The 20,487-nt window shown below is 40.5% G+C and overlaps 1 long non-coding RNA gene across 1 annotated transcript in view; it reads left to right on the top strand.

The window, feature by feature from the left end:
* Positions 1–10,796: 10,796 nt before the first annotated feature.
* Positions 10,797–20,487, top strand: part of LOC112605408 — a 29,480-nt gene continuing 19,789 nt past the window's right edge. Inside the window, exons 1-2 of the long non-coding RNA XR_003115409.1 lie at positions 10,797–10,870; positions 12,384–12,489. This is a non-coding gene — a long non-coding RNA (uncharacterized LOC112605408). The remainder of the gene's footprint in view (positions 10,871–12,383; positions 12,490–20,487) is intronic.

Below are 20,487 nucleotides of genomic sequence, written 5' to 3'. Positions count from 1 at the left end.
TCAAATAAATACTTAAAATATTTCTTCCTATTCATTTCTAATATGGGAAAGATGATGGATATAACCTATATAAATAAAAGTTATGTGGGGACATCGGTTATTTTTCATTTTTTGAGACAGAGTTTCACCCTGTCACCCAGGCTGGAGTGCAGTGGTGCGATCTCGGCTCACTGCAACCTTGGCCTCCCAGGTTCAAGAGATTCTCCTGCCTCAGCCTCCCCAGTAGCTGGGATTACAGGCACTCACCCCCATGCCTGGCTAATTTTTGTATTTTCAGTAGAGACGGGGTTTTGCCATGTTGTCCAGGTTGGTCTTGGGCTCCTAACCTCAAGTGATCTGCCTACCTTGGCTTCCCAAACTGCTGGGATTACAGGTGTGAGCCACCACCCCCGGCTGGGGAGTTCTGATTCTTAACTGGCTTCACATTAGACACAGGCCAGCACGGTACTTATCAGCTTTGACACTTCATGGAGCCTCAGATGCCAAGTGATTTAGTTACAGATTTAGTAAGTCCTTTGCTGTCGATACTGTGTTTCCCAGGGATTGCAGCATTTCCTACCCATATTCTCATTGTTAATAGGAGCAGGCTTGAGGGCTGCAGGGAAGCTTAGCAGTTCAATGGCTCCTTACAAATACCACTCGTGCTACTGTTACTACTGCTACATAATATTTATTGAGCACTTATGTTTTCCAAATACTGTACATGGGCCCACCCTATATTAGGCACCAGAGGTTATTAGCAGGTGGAGAAGAGCACCTGCCCTCAGAGCTGATTAGAGGTATGCTGGTTGGGTGGTATGGGGTTGGGGATGGATGGACTGGAAAAATGCTTGCCTGTGATCTGGAGAACTGAGCAGATGTGCTCACCTTTTCCTACTTACCCTTTCTTGATTTTAGAAAAGCCAAACAAAACAAAACTGAGCCCAGCCCGAAGCAACAGGAATTTTCAGTGTGGAGATATCTGGTCTGAAAAGCCTTCTAGCTTAAAGGTTGCTGTGGTGTGAATGTCTGTGTCTCTCTCAAATTCGTATGTTGAAATCTTAACCCCCAATGTAATGGTATTAGGAGGTGAGGCTGTTGGGAGATAATTAGGTCCTGAAGGTAGAGCCCACATGAATGGGATTAGTCCCCTTACAAAAGAGACCCCAGAATGCTAGCTCACTCTTTCTGCCGTGTGAGGGCACAGAGAGAACCAGGAAATGGGCCTCATAGACACCAGAACGGCTGGCGCCTTGATCTTGGACTTCCAGCCTCCAAAGCTGTGATAAATTTCTGCTGTTCAGAAGCTACTCAGTCTACGGCATTTTGCTGTAGCAGCCTGAACAGACTGAAACCAAGGCCGACGTGAAACATCCCTCTTTCTCTTCTGCTTGGAGAATGGTAGAGGACCACTTAATACATTTAAAAAAATCTCTCTTAGTTTCATTTCAGTAAAGGAGAGGGGAGGGAAGGAGGGTGTCGACCTGTAACAGCCGACCTTCTTCTCTAGGACATGCCCTGCTGAAAAATCACACCTATTTTGTTTTTTTCAGTTTCACTGGGACATGGGACAGACATTGTTTACTTGTTATTTGAAAGCTACAAAAAGGTCTGCGTGACCCCAAGTTTTTCCCTACAGGCCTTCTGCGGTGCCTGCCACGCCCACCATTAGCAGGACTCCTCAGGGACCTCTGGGAGCTGTGTTCACTTTAACTGACTGGACACATTTTCACGCTCATTTGCACGGCTTAGACTCAGGCATTGGTCTCTGTTCAGCACGCCAGCCCTCACCCAGTGGCTGGCACCCAGTGCTCTCCAGCTGCCCTGAGTCCCACGCCAAGTCCCTCACCACCTGACACATAAATGTTCCTGACCTTAATTCTCACATTAAGACTTATCTGTCCCGTGTCCCAGTTCCCCTGACTGCTTTCCTGGCCTCTAGGTTATTTGTAGGTAACAACTGGGTATTCATTAGATCTGGGGCTTTAAACTGTATTCTAAAGAACCCAAGAGAGCCCACAAAAATGCCTTTGGGGATACAGTAGAGTTGGAAGAGGAACCAGGATGAGTGGGCCCAGGCCTGCAATTGATTATACCAGCATAGCACCACTTGTGTGTTTTATATACTGCTACCTCCTTATAAGTGTCCCTTTGAAGGGTCTTGTTGCTTTAAAAAATACTTGGGAGGCACTTCATGGGACTAACTTGTGCAAATGGGCATCAGAATGCCTTTCTTTGAGTTGTCCCTGTCACTGGGAACTTGATGGGGGAAATGATCAAATATGGTTTCATACAAGAGAAGGTGCTAGTGGCTGAGATACATCTTTCCACTTTTTTAAAATGGTTTTTATTGTGAAATAAACTAACAAATGAAAAGGTGCACAAAACAAAATCTCATTATTCAAAAATGGACCACAAAATAAGTGCTCACATAACTCCCACCCAGGTCAAGAAATAGAACATGACCTGTACTTCAAAGTTCCCTTTACCTTCTCATGCTTCTACCTGTCACTATCCTCTCCAGCTCCCTGGAAAATTAACCCCTCTCCTAAGCTTTGTGGCAGTCACTTCCTAGTTTGTCACCTTAGCAGTCAGCCCTAAACATTACACTTTAGTCTTGCCTAGTTTTGAACTTGATATTAATGAAGTAATAAATTCTGGCTTTTTTTGTTGTTAAACATTATCAGCTTTCTTTCTTCCTCATTACTCTCCTTTCCCAAGAAATGCATTCTACAAATATGAGGAAGGATCGCAGTAATATTAATATTTCTACATTATAAGACTGAATAATGAGAAAAACTAGTCAAATAACAATGATTCTTAACAAATGTCTCCAGCTTGGAGGTAATTATAGTGGGCAGGTATTAAAATAAATATGGTGTCATCATAATTAGCATTTATGAAATAATGTTCACAGGAAGAACTTTCTATTTTAACTTCACAGATTCTTACAATTCTTGAGAGGCAGGTATATGGCAAACAGAAATATTTGCAGCTTCTTCATCTTTCTTTTCCAAAATATCCTTGGTAAGGGCACAAAGGGACATGCCTTATTCTAGGGTGGTCCAGAAAGACAGGGGCAACTGGAAATGTGAGTGTCCCCCTCTGACTTGGGTCTGGCCTTCTGCCCCTGTGGCCCCTGCCTCTTTCTGATGGTAAATGCAGAGAGATGGTGATGGATGGTTTGTCACAAATAGTTTTCAGTTTACCAAAGTGCACCTGGCTTTCTCTGAACTTCTTTGAAATGCTTTTAGAGCAACATGGAGAATGGAATTCAACAATTCTCCACAGCTGCGGCCAGAATACAGCGACCCCAGGAGCAGCTGGGGGCAGTTATTTTCATGTTTTGTAGTTGCTGTTTCCTTAAAAGCTTTTTCAGAATGTTCTGGAAGGTCCTGTGGTATCCATATTATAAGAGATGGTGTGTGGGGCAGACTCTTGGATTCCAGGCCCTCATCCAAAATTTGGCAAATATTTGTCTCCACTTCTCACCAGCAACATGTTGTCTCAGAAGTACTTGCCCTGTGCCCTCCCGTGTCAGCCCAATAGGCCCACATGCAGGAGTGACTCTCCTCTGGAAGCTCTGTTTAGTGAAGGGAACCCTCAAGTAGAAGCAAGGAACCCTGGGATCTGGCATCAGTCGAAGCTTAAATCACCTCTTTGACCTTTTGTCAGTATCTCTCTCTTCTGGCCTTAGTTTCCCACATCTGTAAAATGAGGATGTTGGACAGAAGATCTTAGAAGACTCTTTCTGTAGGGAATTGGCAATGATGTTTTAAGGTAAGAAACTGATTGTAGGGGATGGGCACGGTGGCTCATCCCTGTAATCCCAGCACTTTGGGAGGCCGAGGCAGGCAGATCAAGAGGTCAGGAGTTTGAGACTCAGCCTGACCAACATGGTGAAACCCCGTCTCTACTAAAAATATAAAAATTAGCTGGGCATGATGGCATGTGCCTGTAATCCCAGCTACTCAGGAGGCTGAGGCAGGAGAATCGCTTGAACCTGGGAGGCAGACGTTGCAGTGAGCTGAGATCGCACCACTGCACTCCAGCCCAGGTGACAGAGTAAGACTCCGTCTCAAAACAACAACAACAAAAAACCAAACAAACAAAAAAAGAAACTGATTATAGCAGAAATCCGAACTATTTCCTTGGGCAAGGCTGTTTTTACATAGAGACAGATTAGTAAGCAGAATAAGTAGCCTCTCTTGAGGCTTTAATGGATGACAAAGGACTGTATTATTATTATGATTTTTAGATAAGGTCTCACTCTCTCACCCAGTCTGGAGTGTTGGCTTGCCATCTTGGCTCACTGCAATCTCCGCCTCCCAGGCTCAAGTGATCCTCCCACCTCAGCCTTCTAAGTAGCTGGGACCACAGGCATGCACCATCATGCCTGGCTAATTATTTGTAGTTTGGGTAGAGATGGGGTTTAGCCATGTTGTCCAGGCTGGCAAAGGACTGTATTTTAAAACAAAACATAACACCCCCATAATCTTTTCCAAAACAAATGAACAGTTCTCACTTTTTTAACTACCCCATTAACAGTGCCTAAAATATCACCAATAGATCCTTCCCTTTTTGCAGATTTTGTGATTTTCTAGAGTTTATAAAAAAAGATATAAATGGCTCTAAAAGGAGGAGTAGACAATACTATTATCAATGGGATTAGTGGACTTGACAAGAGGCAGAGATTCTAGCACTGTTCCTGGTTCTATGCTTGTGAAGCAGCTCAGGCAGTTCCCAACTTGAAGGGACATATTCTAAACCAGCACTTTGCAAGCTTTGATGAATCTACAAATGACCTAGGGGAACTTCTAAAATGTAGTTTCTGAATCAGTAGGTTCTGCATGGGACCTGAGAATCTGCATTTCTAATAAGGTTTCAGGTGATGTGGACGCTGCTGGTCCACAAACACATCTGGAGTAGCAAGAGTTTATAGCACATGACTCTCTCTTTTGAACATAGCTAACTGGACTGCAGGGGCCGAGCCCATGACTCCAATCCAGTCAGTGTGTAAGCTGACCTCTGATCACAAAGGAATATTGGGTCGATCAGGAATTTAAACAGGAGAGGTGGGCAGTGGTTTAGGAGTAGAAGTTAAAAAATCTAAAGAAACACAGAGACACATACATAGAGAAGCTGCCTCATTTTAATGACAGAACATCAGAGAAGGACCCTGTGAAGACTGTCTTCTGCCGGTGTGAGTTATGTCTAGATCTTGAACACAGAGAGAGTGACCTTTGGCTCCTGTCTCCCCCATGCATGCCCGACCCTACTCCCTCTTTATCCATCAGGCCTGTGTGCTGAGATTATTTTCAAAGTTCCTGGGGGGCCAACCAGGTAACTGGGGCTTTAATTGAATCCTGAAAACTCTATGTTGTGAAGGAAAAGCTGGAGTTTGGGTGGGGATGTACACGTGGGTTGGGTCTCAAAGTAAAGGGGCTTTGGATTGCTTGAAAGCCTTGGATGCTTGATGGCAGAGGTTTGTGTGTGGGCCGAGAGTGGGTGCAGAAATAATGGAAGATGAGGAAGTCATATGTGACAATTTTTTCAGGGCTGCTCAAGAATTTTGCCAGTAGTGCCAATCTATTTGTAGGGATTTGGATGACTAGCTCACCTATCTTTCTAGAATGTTTTCCTTTCCCCTCGCTTTCTCATGGTTGCCAACAGAGTACACGGCCTAATTCTAACTCCTTGACATAGTTGATTGGTCCAGCAGTGGAGAGCTGACCCAAACTGGGCCAATGTCCTCTTTTCCCAGGAATTTGGAATTGGTCCTAAGAGTCAATTTTGACTCTTTCTTGGTATCAGGATTTGTATCATGCATAACTCAGGAACCATTGAAAAAACGTTTTCTGCTATAAAAAATGTTTCTGGCAAATAGGAAGAATGACTCTACAATATGGCAGAGGAAAATGGAGCAGATACACTGGAAAAAATCAAACAGATGCACAGAAAGAAGAAAAAACTGGTTCCTTGCATGATTCTAGTTCTTGTTCTAAATGGTTTCTGAGACTAAAGTGCATCTATCCTTGTATTCCCTGAGATATTCCAATATCCTTTCAACAATTGTTGTTTGTGGCTTAAGCCATTACAAGTAGGGATCTGCCATTTGCAACTGAGAAAGCCCTAATGAAAACATGCTTTAGAGAAGGTCTCCTGGAGCTGAGGCAGACCTTTCTGGTTCAACTGCAATGATAGATGGAAGGTAGCAGTGGGCCCAGATCAATAATATGCCATGGAGAGTGCCACTCCTTCTTGTTTATCAATAGTCTCATGATCACTAGCTTGAAGGATGTTCACAAGATACTCCATCCATTCATCCATGCATCCATGCATCCATGCATCCATCCATCCATCCATCCATCCATCCATCCATCCATCCTCTATCCATCTATCCTCTATCCATCTCAGAAAGATTTCCTGATTTCCTCTGTTGGCTAGACTCTATGCTAATGGCTACTCTGTGACCTCTGGCTACTTGTTTTCATGTTGTACCCATATTTAGTATGTGATATTATATTAAGTCCTAAAATTATGGTAACACAGAACAGGCCCATTCCCCCACAGTTTGATTACCCCCCATAATATTTCTTTCTATGTTGTACAAATGTGAAATGTGTAATTAATACTACCTCTTCTTGAGAAATGTCCTAAATCCAATATCCCAAATGCATTAAATACGTCATTTAGGGGTGTGTGTGTGTGTGTGTGTGTGGGTGTGTGTGTGTGTGTTTTGAGACGGAGTCTTGCTCTGTCACCTAGGCTGGAGTGCAGTGGCGCAATCTCAGCTCACTGCGACCTCTGCCTCCTGGGTTCAAGTGATTTTCATGCCTCAGACTCCTGAGTAGCTAGGACTACAGGCGCATGCCATCACGCCTGGCTAATTTTTGTATTTTTAGTAGAGACAGGGTTTTACCACGTTGGCCACACTGGTCTCAAACTCCTGACCTCAAGTGATCCGCCCGCCTTGGCCTTCCAAAGTGCTCATGTAGGTGTTTTTATTTGAAACAGAGAAGAGGCCAGGTATGGTGGCTCACCCCTATAATCCCAGCATTTTGGGAGACAGGTAGGAGGATGGCTTGAGCCAAGAAGTTTGACACCTGCCTTGGCAGCATAGTAAGACCCCATCTCTACAAAAAAGTTAAAAAATTAGCTGAGTGTGATGGTATGCATCTATACTCCCAGATGCTTGAGAGGCTGAGGTGGGAGGATCGCTTGAGTCCTGAGGTTTGAGACCAGCCCAGGCAACAGTGAGACCCCATCTCTACCAAAAACAACAACAACAAACAAAACAAAACCAAAATTAGCCTGGCATGGTGGCACACTCCTGTAATCCCAGCTACTTGGGAGGCTAAGGGTGGGAGGAGTGCTTGAGCCCAGCAGTTTGAGGGTGTAGTGAGCTATGATCACCCACTATACTCTAGCCTGGGCCACAGGTAGAGACCCTGTCTCTGAAAAATAAAATAAAATAGAGAAGGGTGTCTCAGAGTCCCTGTCCAGAGACAAGGACACCATTCCTGATGGGTGTTATGTTTGGGATCTACTGGCTCTTTGCCCAAGTTCTTCATTTTCTTTTTGAAGGCTTAGGTGCTGGTTGAGAGGGTGATGTAGGTTAGCTTGGTTTTCAGCTGTCCTAACCCCTGTTTGGACCATAGATCTTTTCCAAGTATCCTGGGACCCCAGAATCGTTCACTTTTATTTCATTTCTGCTGAAGACTCCTAAGAAGGGAAATTTTCATCTCTGAATTCAAGCCTAAGTCAGAGCTTCTCCCACAGATAAACTTTCTCAGGAGTTCTTGCCAAGAGACCTGGACTAGCAAGAATAAAGCAAAAGAGAAGGAGGGCTGGACGTAGTGTGCCTTGTGTTAGCTGGTTGTAAATGATCTCACAATCCTGAGACACCTACTGTGTTGAGAAGCTTCAGAGCTTCTCTCAATTCTGAGATTCACAGAGAGTCAGTTCACTTGAAATGTAAACGTCTTAGCCTTTGGAAGAGAAAAAGAGAAACTGTCATTGTGTGTTGGAATATGATCTAGGTAGAGCAGTGGTTCTCAACTTTGAATCACCAGGGGAGCTTTTAAGAAGCATGAATGGCTGGGCATGGTGGCTCATGCCTGTAATTCCAGCACTTTGGGAAGCCAAGGCAGGTGGATTACTTGAGGTCAGGCGTTCGAGACCAGCCTGACCAACATGGCGAAACCCCATCTCTATTAAAATACAACATTAACTGGGTGTGGTGGTGCATGCTTGTAATCCCAGCTACTTGGGAGGCTGAGGCAGGAGAACTGCTTGAACCTGGGAGGCGGAGGTTGGAGTGAGTCCAGATCGCACCATTGCTCCAGCCTGGGTAACAAGAGCAAAACTCCATCTCAAAGAAAAAAAAAGAAAAAAAAAGCATGAATGCTGGGCCTCAACAGAGTAAATGAATCAGAATCTCTGGGTAGAGTCTGGGCATGGTGCTTCTGAAAGCTTCCCAAGGTATTTTCATGTCAAAGTCAAGGATCTGGGTCTAAGAGATAAGTGAGAGATGGCCATTTAATATGGTTTGGCTGTGTCCCCACCCAAATCTCATCTTGAGTTGTAACTCCCACAATTCCCATGTGTCATGGGAGGAACCTGGTGGGAGGTAATTGAATCATAGGGGTGGGTCTTTCCTGTGCTGTTCTTATGATAGTGGATAAGTCTCATGAGATCTGATAGTTTTAAAAATGGGAGTTTCCATGCAGAAGCTCTGCTTTTCTCTTTGCCTGCTGCCCTCCATGTAAGACGTGACTTGCTCTTCCTTGCCTTCTGCCATGATTGTGAGGGCTCCCCAGGCATGTGGAATTGTAAGTCCATTAAATCTCTTTCTTTTGTAAGTTGCCTAGTCTTGGGTATGTCTTTATCAGCAGTGTGAAAATGGACTAATACAGCTGTGTTCTAGCTCTCCTTTTTTGACATTCCTGGGATCCTGGAGAAGGGTTATATTTCAGGGGTGTTGTAGAGCTCTAGGCTTTCAGGGCACATCTATCTTTTTTAATTTTAATTTTTTTTTACATTTAAATTTATTTGTTATTTTTAAAATTTCAATAGCTTTAAGGGCAAGAGTGGTTTTTAGTTACATGGATGAATTATATAGTGTTAAATTTTGAGATTTTAGTGTAGTCAGGGCACATCATGTGGTCAAGTGTTTAACCAGTGACTCTTGATAGAGAAAGAAAAGGAAGATCTGTTGGTGTTTAAGAATTTGATATTTTGTAACTAGGATGAGTGGGCTGTGCTCTCTGTTCCCGTCAGGTTCCATCATTGCTCAGGGCACTGCATCTCAGCTTCCCAGAAAGAGCTGATAGTTTCTGGCCTGGCCTTCATTGTTTGGTTTGGAAGGGCTTTTGGTTTGTCTGTTACTTTGTCCGTGCCCTGTAAGTGAGTGACTGGCCACCCAAAATGAGTGATGCTAAAGGGATAGGAACCAGAGAATTGCAGATTCAAGACCAACCCCTTTATATTAAGGAAGACTGGGCTTTGGAGAAAGAGGAGATCCAAAAAAATCAAACAAGAGAGGGGACATGTGTGGCCGTAATATTCTAGAGATATCAGGTATCACTCAAGCCATGTGGAGAGTTGAGAGTCTTCTTGTGGTAAACACACAAAAGTTAAGCTGTTCCTCACAAAAACTTGGGTGCTTGTAGAGAAGATCACATTATCTAGGTTATCATTTGTCTAGATTTTGCTAATCCCAGAGTGGCCAACTTTTGTGCTCGAATAAAGTCACTGCTGTGTGTTTGGAAAATGTCTTTACTTGCCAGAATGAACAGAACACCCTGAAAGTGCCTGGCTTCAGCATTTCAAAGTGAACTGGAACCTCAGGGTCCTTCATAACAAAACTGACTTTGGTCTTCTGGTCTTCATGAAATATTAGCGTTTCAGTGAATATTTCTCAATTTCATCCACCCCAGATAGTTCTTACTCAGCCATGCGCTAACAATTTTATTTGTAGTTGGTTCTTAAATGGAACTGGAAGTACAGCCTAGTCTATCAATTATTGATAAATTAACCAATAACATTTCCTTTGTTTCCTTGCCTGCAAAATCTCAGAATCAGAACCTTTGAAAATGGCCCCATGTTGTTTCTAAAGTCTCTGGGATGATCCACATTCTTTGTTGTTTTCATATGCCAGAGTGCATAGGACTTCTCCTACTTTGTAAAACGTTTCGACATAAATGTCTGGTTCTTCTGAACACTCTCATTCCAAGCACAGAATAATTATTAGCTTGGAGAGGCTCTGTTATTATTTTTGTTTTTCATTTTAGTTTAAGATGTTGGGATCCCTGCCTATGTAAATGAAGTTAGGAAAGACACTGAGATGTTAGGATATTTCTATTTTCTTCTTTCCTTGGTAGGTTCTCCTAAAAGATGTCAGCGTTCAATTGTTGGCTAGCAACCTGTGGCATTTAATTATTCTTGACGTTTAATCCATCATGGTGTGGAAAAAAAAGAAAATGTAGCCTGTCTACTCCTCCTACTCTTCCAAGAGAAACAATAGAATAATTAAATTGGTAACTAAAGTGCTAGGAATAATGAGAAACCACATAAAGACTAGCATGATGTTACTCTTAGAACATTAACGGGAAACAAGTTCTAAGGCTATCTCCTCCTACTTCATTTTTTTTTCTCTTCCTGTCCAGATAATCATGAGTCATCATCCTGTATAAATGAATAATAGTTTAATTTAAAGAAGCCAATATTGTTTGGAGGTCGTTTATCACTTCACGGCTCTCATTCACAGTCAAGTCATGTGGAACTACACAACTTTCTTTTTGTGCACTGGAGCTGGAAATCTTGTTGAGTTTGTGAGGCCTTACTTCTGCATATTTGAATCTGGTGACCAAATTAAACATTGTTCTAAGTAAGCGGGTGGGTGGGGATGGTGATGGGCTGGGACTGAGGTGCGGAGACGGAGAGCTGCCTTGAGAGATTTTGGGCTTTCGCACTTGTGATTTCAGGGCATGGAAGCTGGATTTGGGTTTGAATAGTAGTATGTTGATAGTGGTGTGTGTGATAGAGAACTGATCCTAAAACTTAATATTTCAATAAGAACAATCGTAAAGGACAGAAAATGGGACACTTTTTAAAGGCTAACTAAAGAAATTGGATTTATACTGTTAGGACTAATGATTGAAAGCAAAGGAAAACTCAAGCAACGGTCCTCAGCCAGCACATTCAAATGATAAATTGCATTTAAGCACTGAAAGAAACAACAGCTGCAGTTAATGAAAAGCCAAATTTATCTAAATTTCTCCAGTTGATCAGTCAAAATAATCAGTATGGCTCTCACTCCGTAATCACTTTTTGGCGGGGGAGGGGGAGGAGAGGGGAGATGGGAGACAGGGAGGACAAAGAGAGAAGATAGGTTTTTATTTTAAAAGGTATAGCTTCCAGAAAGGAACTGTAAAACTACTGAGTTGTAGAAAATTCATTTTCTTGTTATCAATATCATCAATACTCTAGATTTGTTGTTTTATTTTTAACTCTCCTAAGGATAATGCAGTTGGCTCTTGTATGGAAGGAAGCCTATAGACGTGGGCTGGAGGCGGGAAATCCAGGGGCGGGTTGTGGTAATGATACAAATCTGAAATGCTTTCCAAAACATCATATGTCCATTGAGCTGTTTCATTATTACAACACCTGTGAAATAGACAACAGGTATTGTTCGTGGCAGTTTTACACAGACAGGTACCAAAGGTTTGGGGGGGCCAAGTGACCTACCCAAAGTCAGCTAATAAGCTCCTCTACAAGCTGGGGACAGAAGAAGATGTCCACACTCCTCACCAAACGCTTTACTAGAAAACGGAAATAAATTCTCCATGCCTCATATCCTTACTTGGTGAAAGCAGGAAAATCCTGTTGCAGAAACCACTTGGAAGAGCTGCCATCAAAGGCTGCCTGGGGCCAGCTTCCCTCCAGCACAGAGCTCTGCGCAGAGCCTGCATGTGGTGTGGAATTCCATTAGAACTTACTCACCATATGTTTGTCTGCTGGTGTTCAATGGAACCTGAGGGAGGGCATAATGGATCTCCGTTACTAAACCGTGTGGAAGGCTTCCAGAGATTTAATAGTCTACCTCGAGGTGATGAATAGAGGCGCTCTTGTGTGCCTTGCATAATCAGGGAGCCTTGGTGCTCTGAATGCGCCACGCTCTCCTCTGACACCCTTCTGGAAAAGTCTGTACAGCTGGCACTCCTGGAGTCATTTCAAAAGTGGAGATGGGCGGGGAGGGTGCCTTCCTCTCATCTTCCTGGAGAAAAGATCTGCGGGATGAGATTGCACTGATAGCTGGAGATTTTGAGTAGAAGGAAATAGGCTAGAGGATTGGAGAGGAGAGGGAAGGCATTCGGTGACCTGGATTTCCCTCCTTGCAGATGTAGTGGTCTGATCATTCTACCAAGGCCATGACTGTGAAGAGCACTGTGGGTGATGGCTGGTGGCCCGTGGGAGCTGGCTTGTGCACGGCGCCCGAAGCCAAAGGTGAGGGGCCGCTGGTAGCACTGAACCATGAGGCTGCCAAATGGCCATGAAATTCTATTCCTTCCAGTTAATTTTCTCACTGATGTGCTTTTAATTCATATGGCGTAGGAGCGACAGAAATAGAACTATGGTAGAACTTTGCTGGTTTGTCTGCCAGGGAACTGAACACTTGAAAAGGTAGGAGCGCAAGGAGACTGAGCCCGTGAACTCAGGAAGGGCAGAAACCAAGCTGTTTCTCCAGTGGATTCAAAGTCTAGATAGCTGTGAGAGTGGGGTACATGGAGAGTGCAGGTTATTTGTTCTTCTTCTCATTCCTGTGGCTCTTTACCATCCCCTCTGGTCTTCCGCCATCTTGTAGGTAACATTTCTCATTGCTGCCTCTTCTCTTCTCTTCTCTTCTCTTCTCTTCTCTTCTCTTCTCTTCTCTTCTCTTCTCTGTTCTCTTCTCTTCTTTTCTCTTCCTTTTTTTTTTTTTTTTTTTTTTTTTTACAGAATTTCACTTTTGTTGCCCAGGCTGGAGTACAATGGCGCAATCTCGGCTCACTGCAACCTGCGCTTCCCGGGTTGAAGCGATTCTCCTGCCTCAGCCTCCCGAGTAGCTGGGGTCACAGGCATGCACCACCATGCCCGGCTAATTTTGTATTTTTAGTAGATACGGGGTTTCTCCATGTTGGTGAGGCTGGTCTCGAACTCCCGACCTCAGGTGATCTGCCCGCGTTGGCCTCCCAAAGTGCTGGGATTACAGGCATGAGACACCGCGCCTGGCCTTCCTTTCCTTTTTTGACAGTCTAACCCACACATTAAATCCTACCATGAAAACCATAGCCCATCCCTCCAGTATGGACTGTGCATTGCACCAAAATATGAGGGCATTTTTGGTACCTGGAGCCATGTTTGAAGTGGATGGAATGCTGAAAGCCAGACAGAGAGCCATCTTTTCATGGACTTGCCTGCAGGTCTGTGCATGAAGGAATCTTGTATAATTCTTCCAGTTTAAGCAAACTATGAGGTATTCGTTTTTCATTTATTCAGCATCTACCATGTAGCAAGTACTTGTCAGACATGCAGAGTACAACAACAAACAAGGCTTGGTGCTTGCCCTCTAGAGGCTTTCTGGGAATGCATTAAAATAAACCAGAAGTTGGTGAAGTGTTAGATGTGTGGCAGAATTTCCTTTTCCTATCTCTTTGTTTACACAGGGAACTCCAGGAACTGGGAGAGGATAATGGGGCTAATTGTAATGTCAAGGTAGAGAGAGAGTTTGTAATGTGACTTAAGGTTGGGAAGGGGCAAATTTTCTTTTAGGATTATAAAGTAAAATTATATCAGACACTAGCCAAGGGTGCAGTTGGGCATGAATCGCTTATCTAGACCTAATGGGCAGTTATTGGCAGGAGATTGATGTCCCATGCCAATGGGAGATGCATCTGAAATTGTTTTCAGATACTTGAGGAGAACAAAAGAAATAAAAGAGGAAGCTGAGCCAGAGAGTGGGCCACCTCCGCTCCCTCAACTCCTGGGGTCCAAAGCTCCCCTTGTCTTTCATCTAGAAGCAAAAGAGGGAGAGAATAGCTTAGACCACAACACATGGCAGGCTTTGAACCTTGCAAGGTCAGGGATGCACCAAAGCTAAAGGAAGAGAATTAATTTCAGGAATGGAAAAGTTTGAGACTTCTGGAGCAAAGAAACTAGGAGAAAGAACGTCAGAAAATTTGGGTAGTTCAACTAGCCTTTACTTGTTTATACTTGTAGTGCTGGTGATATTCTCAGGGTGTACTTGAAGATCAAAATAAGAGTTTCCAATCCAATTAGGGTAGGAGGGTTTAGGGGAGAGTGGAAGAAGTGTACCATCATCTGTAAATCCTGAAGCATTGTAGACATTAGCACAGGACAGTCAAACAGAGGCCAGCAGATATTAGCTCTGTTCGTTATTCTTCACAAATTCCTGTGCTTTCTCTGTATACACCTTGTCTTTTCTCCTTTGCAACATTATCTTCATGAGGATTCTTTGTTCTTTTCTACCAGACTAGTGGTTGTGGATATACTTGGGACTCTTCCTTTTCCCAGTGCTAGACTCTCTAGTTAGGAGGATCAGTAGGTCTCTGGGGAGAGAGTAGGAAATTCAAAGGTCATAGAAAGATGAGGCATGGGACAGAGAGCTGCAGGGAGAATCATTACTCTTTCTTCTCAGCCATAAAGTTTTCTGCAGTGTGACACCAAGTTGGCCTTCCAGGCCTATTTCTCAGTCCTGCTGTAGTCACCCTGGCTTCTGGGCCTTCCCTTGACGTTCCTTGGCTTCTTTGTCATGCTATTGTTTATGAAGTCTCTGGTTTCCTTTACCAGTCCTAAAGGGGGTGCTATCCATTTCCTCTCAATCCTACCTGATGCAGCTTTCGGAAACGCACAAAAGACTCTTTTTACAAACTCCTTGAGCATTTATTGGCAGAATGTTGTTCCTTAGAGGTAGCTAATTTTTTTTTTCTTTCTTCTAGATGCTTTTGGGATTTTTTTCTGTGATTTGCTGTTCCAAAAATTCATGAGAATGTGTCTGGATATGGATGTGATCCCTTTCAAAGTTAAAAACCCAAATTCTTCTCTCTAGGCCTTTTCCATTTTTTATCTGCAAAGTGGAAATAACTACTTACCTTCAGATTGTTGGGAGAGTTTAATAAGATGAAAGACATAAAAGCACAGTATCACCTGCAAGTTTACCCCCTCCCTACGTCAGCAAATCCATACCTGGCCAATTAGCAAGAGTAGAAGATTTCTAAAGGTTCCCCAGTAGCCTTACATAGGGAAAGGTGGTGCTTTCAGCTACAGACTATCTTCTCAGCATTTGTAAGCTTCTTTAATTGGTAACAGATCCAATGATCCAATCCAGCAGCTGCAGCAGGTAGAAGGGTTGAAAGATTCTAGAAGCTGCCTACTCCTGCTGCATTAGACATTTACATTATAATCATTGGCCTCATTTTCCTGTTTATCTCCTTAAACTTTTTTTTTAATCAGCTTTTCCCCCCAGGTGTGATTTACATACAGTTATATTCACCCTTTTAAGTGTTCAGTTCATTAAGTTTTGGCAAATATTTATCATCACTGCCTCATTATACTCACGATAAAGAATATTCCCATCACCCCAGAATCTACTTCATGCTTCTTTCCCTTTAATCACCTCTGCCTCCTTCCAGTCCCTGGCAATCACCGTTGGGCTTTCTATCATTTTAGTTTTGCCTTTCCCTGTATTTCTTATAAATTGAATCATACAGTTAGGTAGTTGTATGTCTTGGGTTTCTTTCATTTAGCAAACTGCTTTTAAGATTCATCCATGTTGTTTTATGTAGCATGAACTATTTCCTTTATATTGCTGAGTAGTATCCCAATGTGTAGATATACCAGAATATGCTTGTTTATTCATAGTTGATAGACATTTGGGTTATTTGCAGTTGTTGACTATTATTAATAAAGTGACTATGAACATTTGCACACAAAACATTGTGTAGAAATATGCTTCCATTTCTAGGGTAAATACTATGAGTAGAATTGCTGAGTGATATGATAAGCGTATGCCAAAATGGTTTCCAAAATGGCTGTATAATTGTATATTCCCACCAGCAATGTATGAGTTTCAGTTGCTCCATATTCTCATCAATCCTAGGTATTGTCAGTCTTTTTAATTCTAGCTATTTCAGAGAGAGTATAGTGGTATTTCATTGTGGTTTTAATTTGCATTTCTCTAATGACTAATGACGTTGAACATCTTTTTACGTGCTTATTTGCCATTCATATTTTCTTTGTTCAAATCTTTTACTCATCTAAAAAATCAAGTTGTCTTATTATTATTGAATTGTGTTTTTTAGTATGTTCTGGATTCAAGTCTTTCATCAGATACAAATTTTGCAAACATTTTCTCCCACCCATTTTGTGGCTTGTATTCTTATTAATAGTCAATTTTAAAGATCAAAAGTTTTTAATCTGACAAAGTCTAATTTGTCATGTTTCTGTTTGTATTTTCTGTGTCCTATTTTTGAAATATTTTCCTAACCCAAGATCACAAATATTTTTTTCTTATGGATTGTTTTTGAAGTTTTATAGTTTTAGCTCTTATATTTAGACGTGTGATGCTTCTTGAGTTAATTTTTATGTATTGTGAAAGGTTAGTGTCTAGGCTTGTTATTTCTCCAAATGGATATCCAATTGTTCCAGCACTATTTGTTGGAGAAAACTATCTTTCCCCATTGAATAACCTTGACATCTTTGAGTAGATCTATTATTGGACTCCTTTTTGTTCCACTGATCTGTATGTCTATCCTCATATAAATACTATACTGACTTAATTATTATAGCTTTACAGTAAGTCTTGAATCAGGTAGTGAACACTTTCTAACTTTTTCTTTTTCAAATTTATTTTAGCAATTTCAGGTCATTTCATTTCCCTATAAAATTTAGAATCAGCTTACCAGTTTCTGCAAAAAGACTGCTGTGATTTTGATTGGGATTGTATTAAACCCTTAGATCAATATGGAAAAGTTGGTACATTAATAATTTTGAGTCTTTCATTCATGAACATAGTATGTCTATTTATTCAGATCTTCTTTAATTTCTTTTAGCAATACTTTATTTTGTAGTTTTTAGTATGTCAGTATTACACATATTTAGACAAATCTCTAACTCTTCATATTTTTGACACGATTGTAAATGGTATATTTATATTTTAAAAGTAAACGTCCAATTATTTGTTGCTAGTATATATAAATGCAATTGATTTTTATATATTCATCTTGTATTCTGTGATCTTGCTAACCTCACTCTTTAGTTCTGGTAGCTATTTGTATATTCCTTGGCATTTTTCATGTGGACAATTGGGCCATCTGCAAATAGAGACAGTTTTACTTCATTATTTTAACTCTCTATGATTTTAATTGTTTTTTCTTCCCTTATTGCACTGGTGGAAGATCAGTACGATGTTAAATAGAAGTGGTGTGAGCAGAGATCCTGACTTTGTTCCTGATTTTAGGGAGAAAGCATTCAGTCTTATCTCCACATATGTTAAAATTCCAGAATACCATTTTCTTATTGTTTTAGATAGTCAACTATCTTTTAAAGACATTAAAAAATCAGATTAAAGTCTTTTATACTCGCCATTTCCATTGCTCTTCATCCCTTTGTGAAGATCTAAATTTCCATCTGATATTTTCCTTCTGCCCGAGGAATTTTAACCTTTTTTTGTAATGCATATTTGCTGACAAAGAATTATTTAGGCATTTGTTTTTTGCAAAACATCTTTATCTTGTCTTCAGTTTTGAAAGGTAAGTATGCTGAGTGTAAAACTCTACATTGACAGTGTTTTCTTTTAGTATTTTAAACATGTCTCTCCATTGTCTTCTGTCATGCATATTTTTGGAGAAGTCTGCTGACATTCTTATTTTTGTTTATTTGTATTAAGTGTGTCATTTTTTATTTGACTGCTTTTAAGATGTTCTTTTTTTGGCACTTTTATGATATGCCTTGGTGTGATTTTCTATGTCTATTTTGCCTGAAGTTTGTTGAGTTTCTTGGATTTGTGGATTTACAGTTTTCATCAAATTTAAAGTTTTTTGGCCATCATTTCTTCAAATTTTTTTTTCTTTCTGTCTCAATTCCTAGTCCTTTTTTCCTTTCAAAACTTTAATTAAATGTATGTTAGACTGGCTGATATTTCCCCAAATTCACTGAAGTTTTGTTTTGCTCTGTTCATTTTTTAAATTCTTTTTTTCTCTCTGTGCTTTACATAGAATATTTTTTTATTGCTACGCTTTCAAATTCACTTTTTGTTTTTGCAATGTTTAATATGCTGTTAATCTTATCCAGTGTATTTATCAATATATATCCCTAGAAATTCATATAGTTCTTTTTTATATTTTCCACGTTTTTTCTCATCACATTTATGTTTTGAAAAATATCCTTGAATATATGGAATATATTTTTGATAGTGTTTTTAAGTCTTCTCTAATAATTTAATTATTTCTGTTGTTTCTGGGTCAGTTTTGACTGGTTGAATTTTCCCCTAGTTATAGGTCATATTTTTCTGCTTTTTAAAACATGCTTATAACTTTTTATTGGACTCTAGTCATTATGAATTTTATGTTCATTCATGCTGGGTTTTGCCGTATTCTTTAAAGCATGTCGAATTTGTTCTGCATATAGTTATGGTACTTTCATATCAGTCTTATCATTTCCAGGCATGCTTTTAAGTTTCGTTAGGGCATGTCCAGAGCAGCCTTTATTCTACTGATCATTTAGCTTCACTGTGAAACCACCCCCATTCTGAGGACTCTATTCAGTTTCCTGTGTATCATGAGATCCCTCTTCTGTGGTGGTTTGGAATTTGAACATAAACTCTTCCTAGCCATATGTGAACTATGAAAATTATTTGATCTATTACTTTCCAAAGTTTCACCCCATATTATGTACAGATTATTTCTCAAAGACTTGAGGGCATCCCTCTGTAGTTCTCCGGAACCCTCTATGCAGCCCTACTTACTCTTGTCTGCAAATTCTAGACACGTTGGCCTCCCTATCTTTGTTTCCTAAACTTAGTGAGAAAAAGTCGACTGAATTCTCTTCCTGTTTGAGTTCTCCCTCCTGTACTGAGGCCTGGAAACTCTCTCTAGGCGGTGATTTGGGTTAATTTTACTGCTCATCTCATTTGTTTCCTTTCTCTCACAGATCATAGTCCTGTGCTATCTGCTACACATGTCTGAATACTATTTCATATTTTTTGTCTGATTTTCAGTTGTTTACAGAGACATTTCCCATAGCAGTTAATTCTTCATTGGCAGAAGTGAAAGTCCTAGACTTTTAACAAAGGAAGCAATTGATGCACAAATACGTTCCTTATATTTTTTTAAAAAGGGCAAATAATACTGGTTAAATGCAATTCCCTCTAGACTTCTTCACCTGTCCCCATCCAATGTCACCTCTACCCTACATCAGTCCTTTCTGTAGAGGTAACTACCATTACCAGTTTGGTGTTTATTTTTTCTATTTTTTCTGAGCTCATTCAATACATTTACAAATTTATATTTGTTTAAATGGGAATATGCTATGGTTTTATATTTTTTGAGATTTGACCATTTTTGTATAAGTGAAATTTGTACAACTTGTCATTTTCACTTAGTGTACGTCTGTGATATATTGCCATATGAGTTTAAATAAATATACCTTATTCTTTTAAACTGCTGCATAGTATATTAATATGAATATGGACATATGATATACTATATAGTATCTAGTTTATCCATATGAATATGTTTTAATTCATTTAACAACTTCCTGTCTTTAGACTTCTTAACTTTCTGACCAATAAGTAGTTATGGACTACTGAATATTTGATTAAAAAAAACAAATTGTAACCAATATTAATCATTCAGAATGGTGGTTAATATGTCAATTGAAATAACATAAGATTAAAGCAAATAATCCCTGCCCCCAGGTTATAAAATGGAACATTGCTAGCTTTTTAGAAATTTTCTTTGTTTCTTTCTGACATAATTCCCTCTACCCTTCAAACATAACTACATACTACTCTTCTGTGGTAATCATTTCTCTTGTTTACTTTATACTGTTACCACTAATGCATGTCAGTAAATTGCATTGCATTTCCTTCTCTTTTTGAACTTAATACAAATGGAATGACACTGTAAATATTGTTTTGTCACTTGCTTCTTTTTCTCATTTCTGTTTGTGAAATTCATTGACATGTATTATTGATGTGTACTTAATTTTATTGTGGTATATTATTCTACTTTAAATATGCTACACTTTATTTTTTCCATTCTACTGTTGATGTACATTTGGGATGTGTCCAATTTTAGGCAATGTTCCTATGAACAACTGGTACAAACCTTCCAAGGCATGAGTTTCTCTGGTGTATATATCTAGAATTGCTTGGTCCTAATGCATGCATGGGTGCTACATTTTTAGGCATGGTCAAATTTTTTCCAAAGGAGTTTTGCAAATATA

Source organism: Theropithecus gelada, chromosome 13, assembly GCF_003255815.1.
Source record: "Theropithecus gelada isolate Dixy chromosome 13, Tgel_1.0, whole genome shotgun sequence".
NCBI lineage: Eukaryota > Metazoa > Chordata > Mammalia > Primates > Cercopithecidae > Theropithecus > Theropithecus gelada.
The sequence above is the reverse complement of the archived record's forward strand: the minus strand, read 5'-3'. Positions and strand labels throughout refer to the sequence as shown.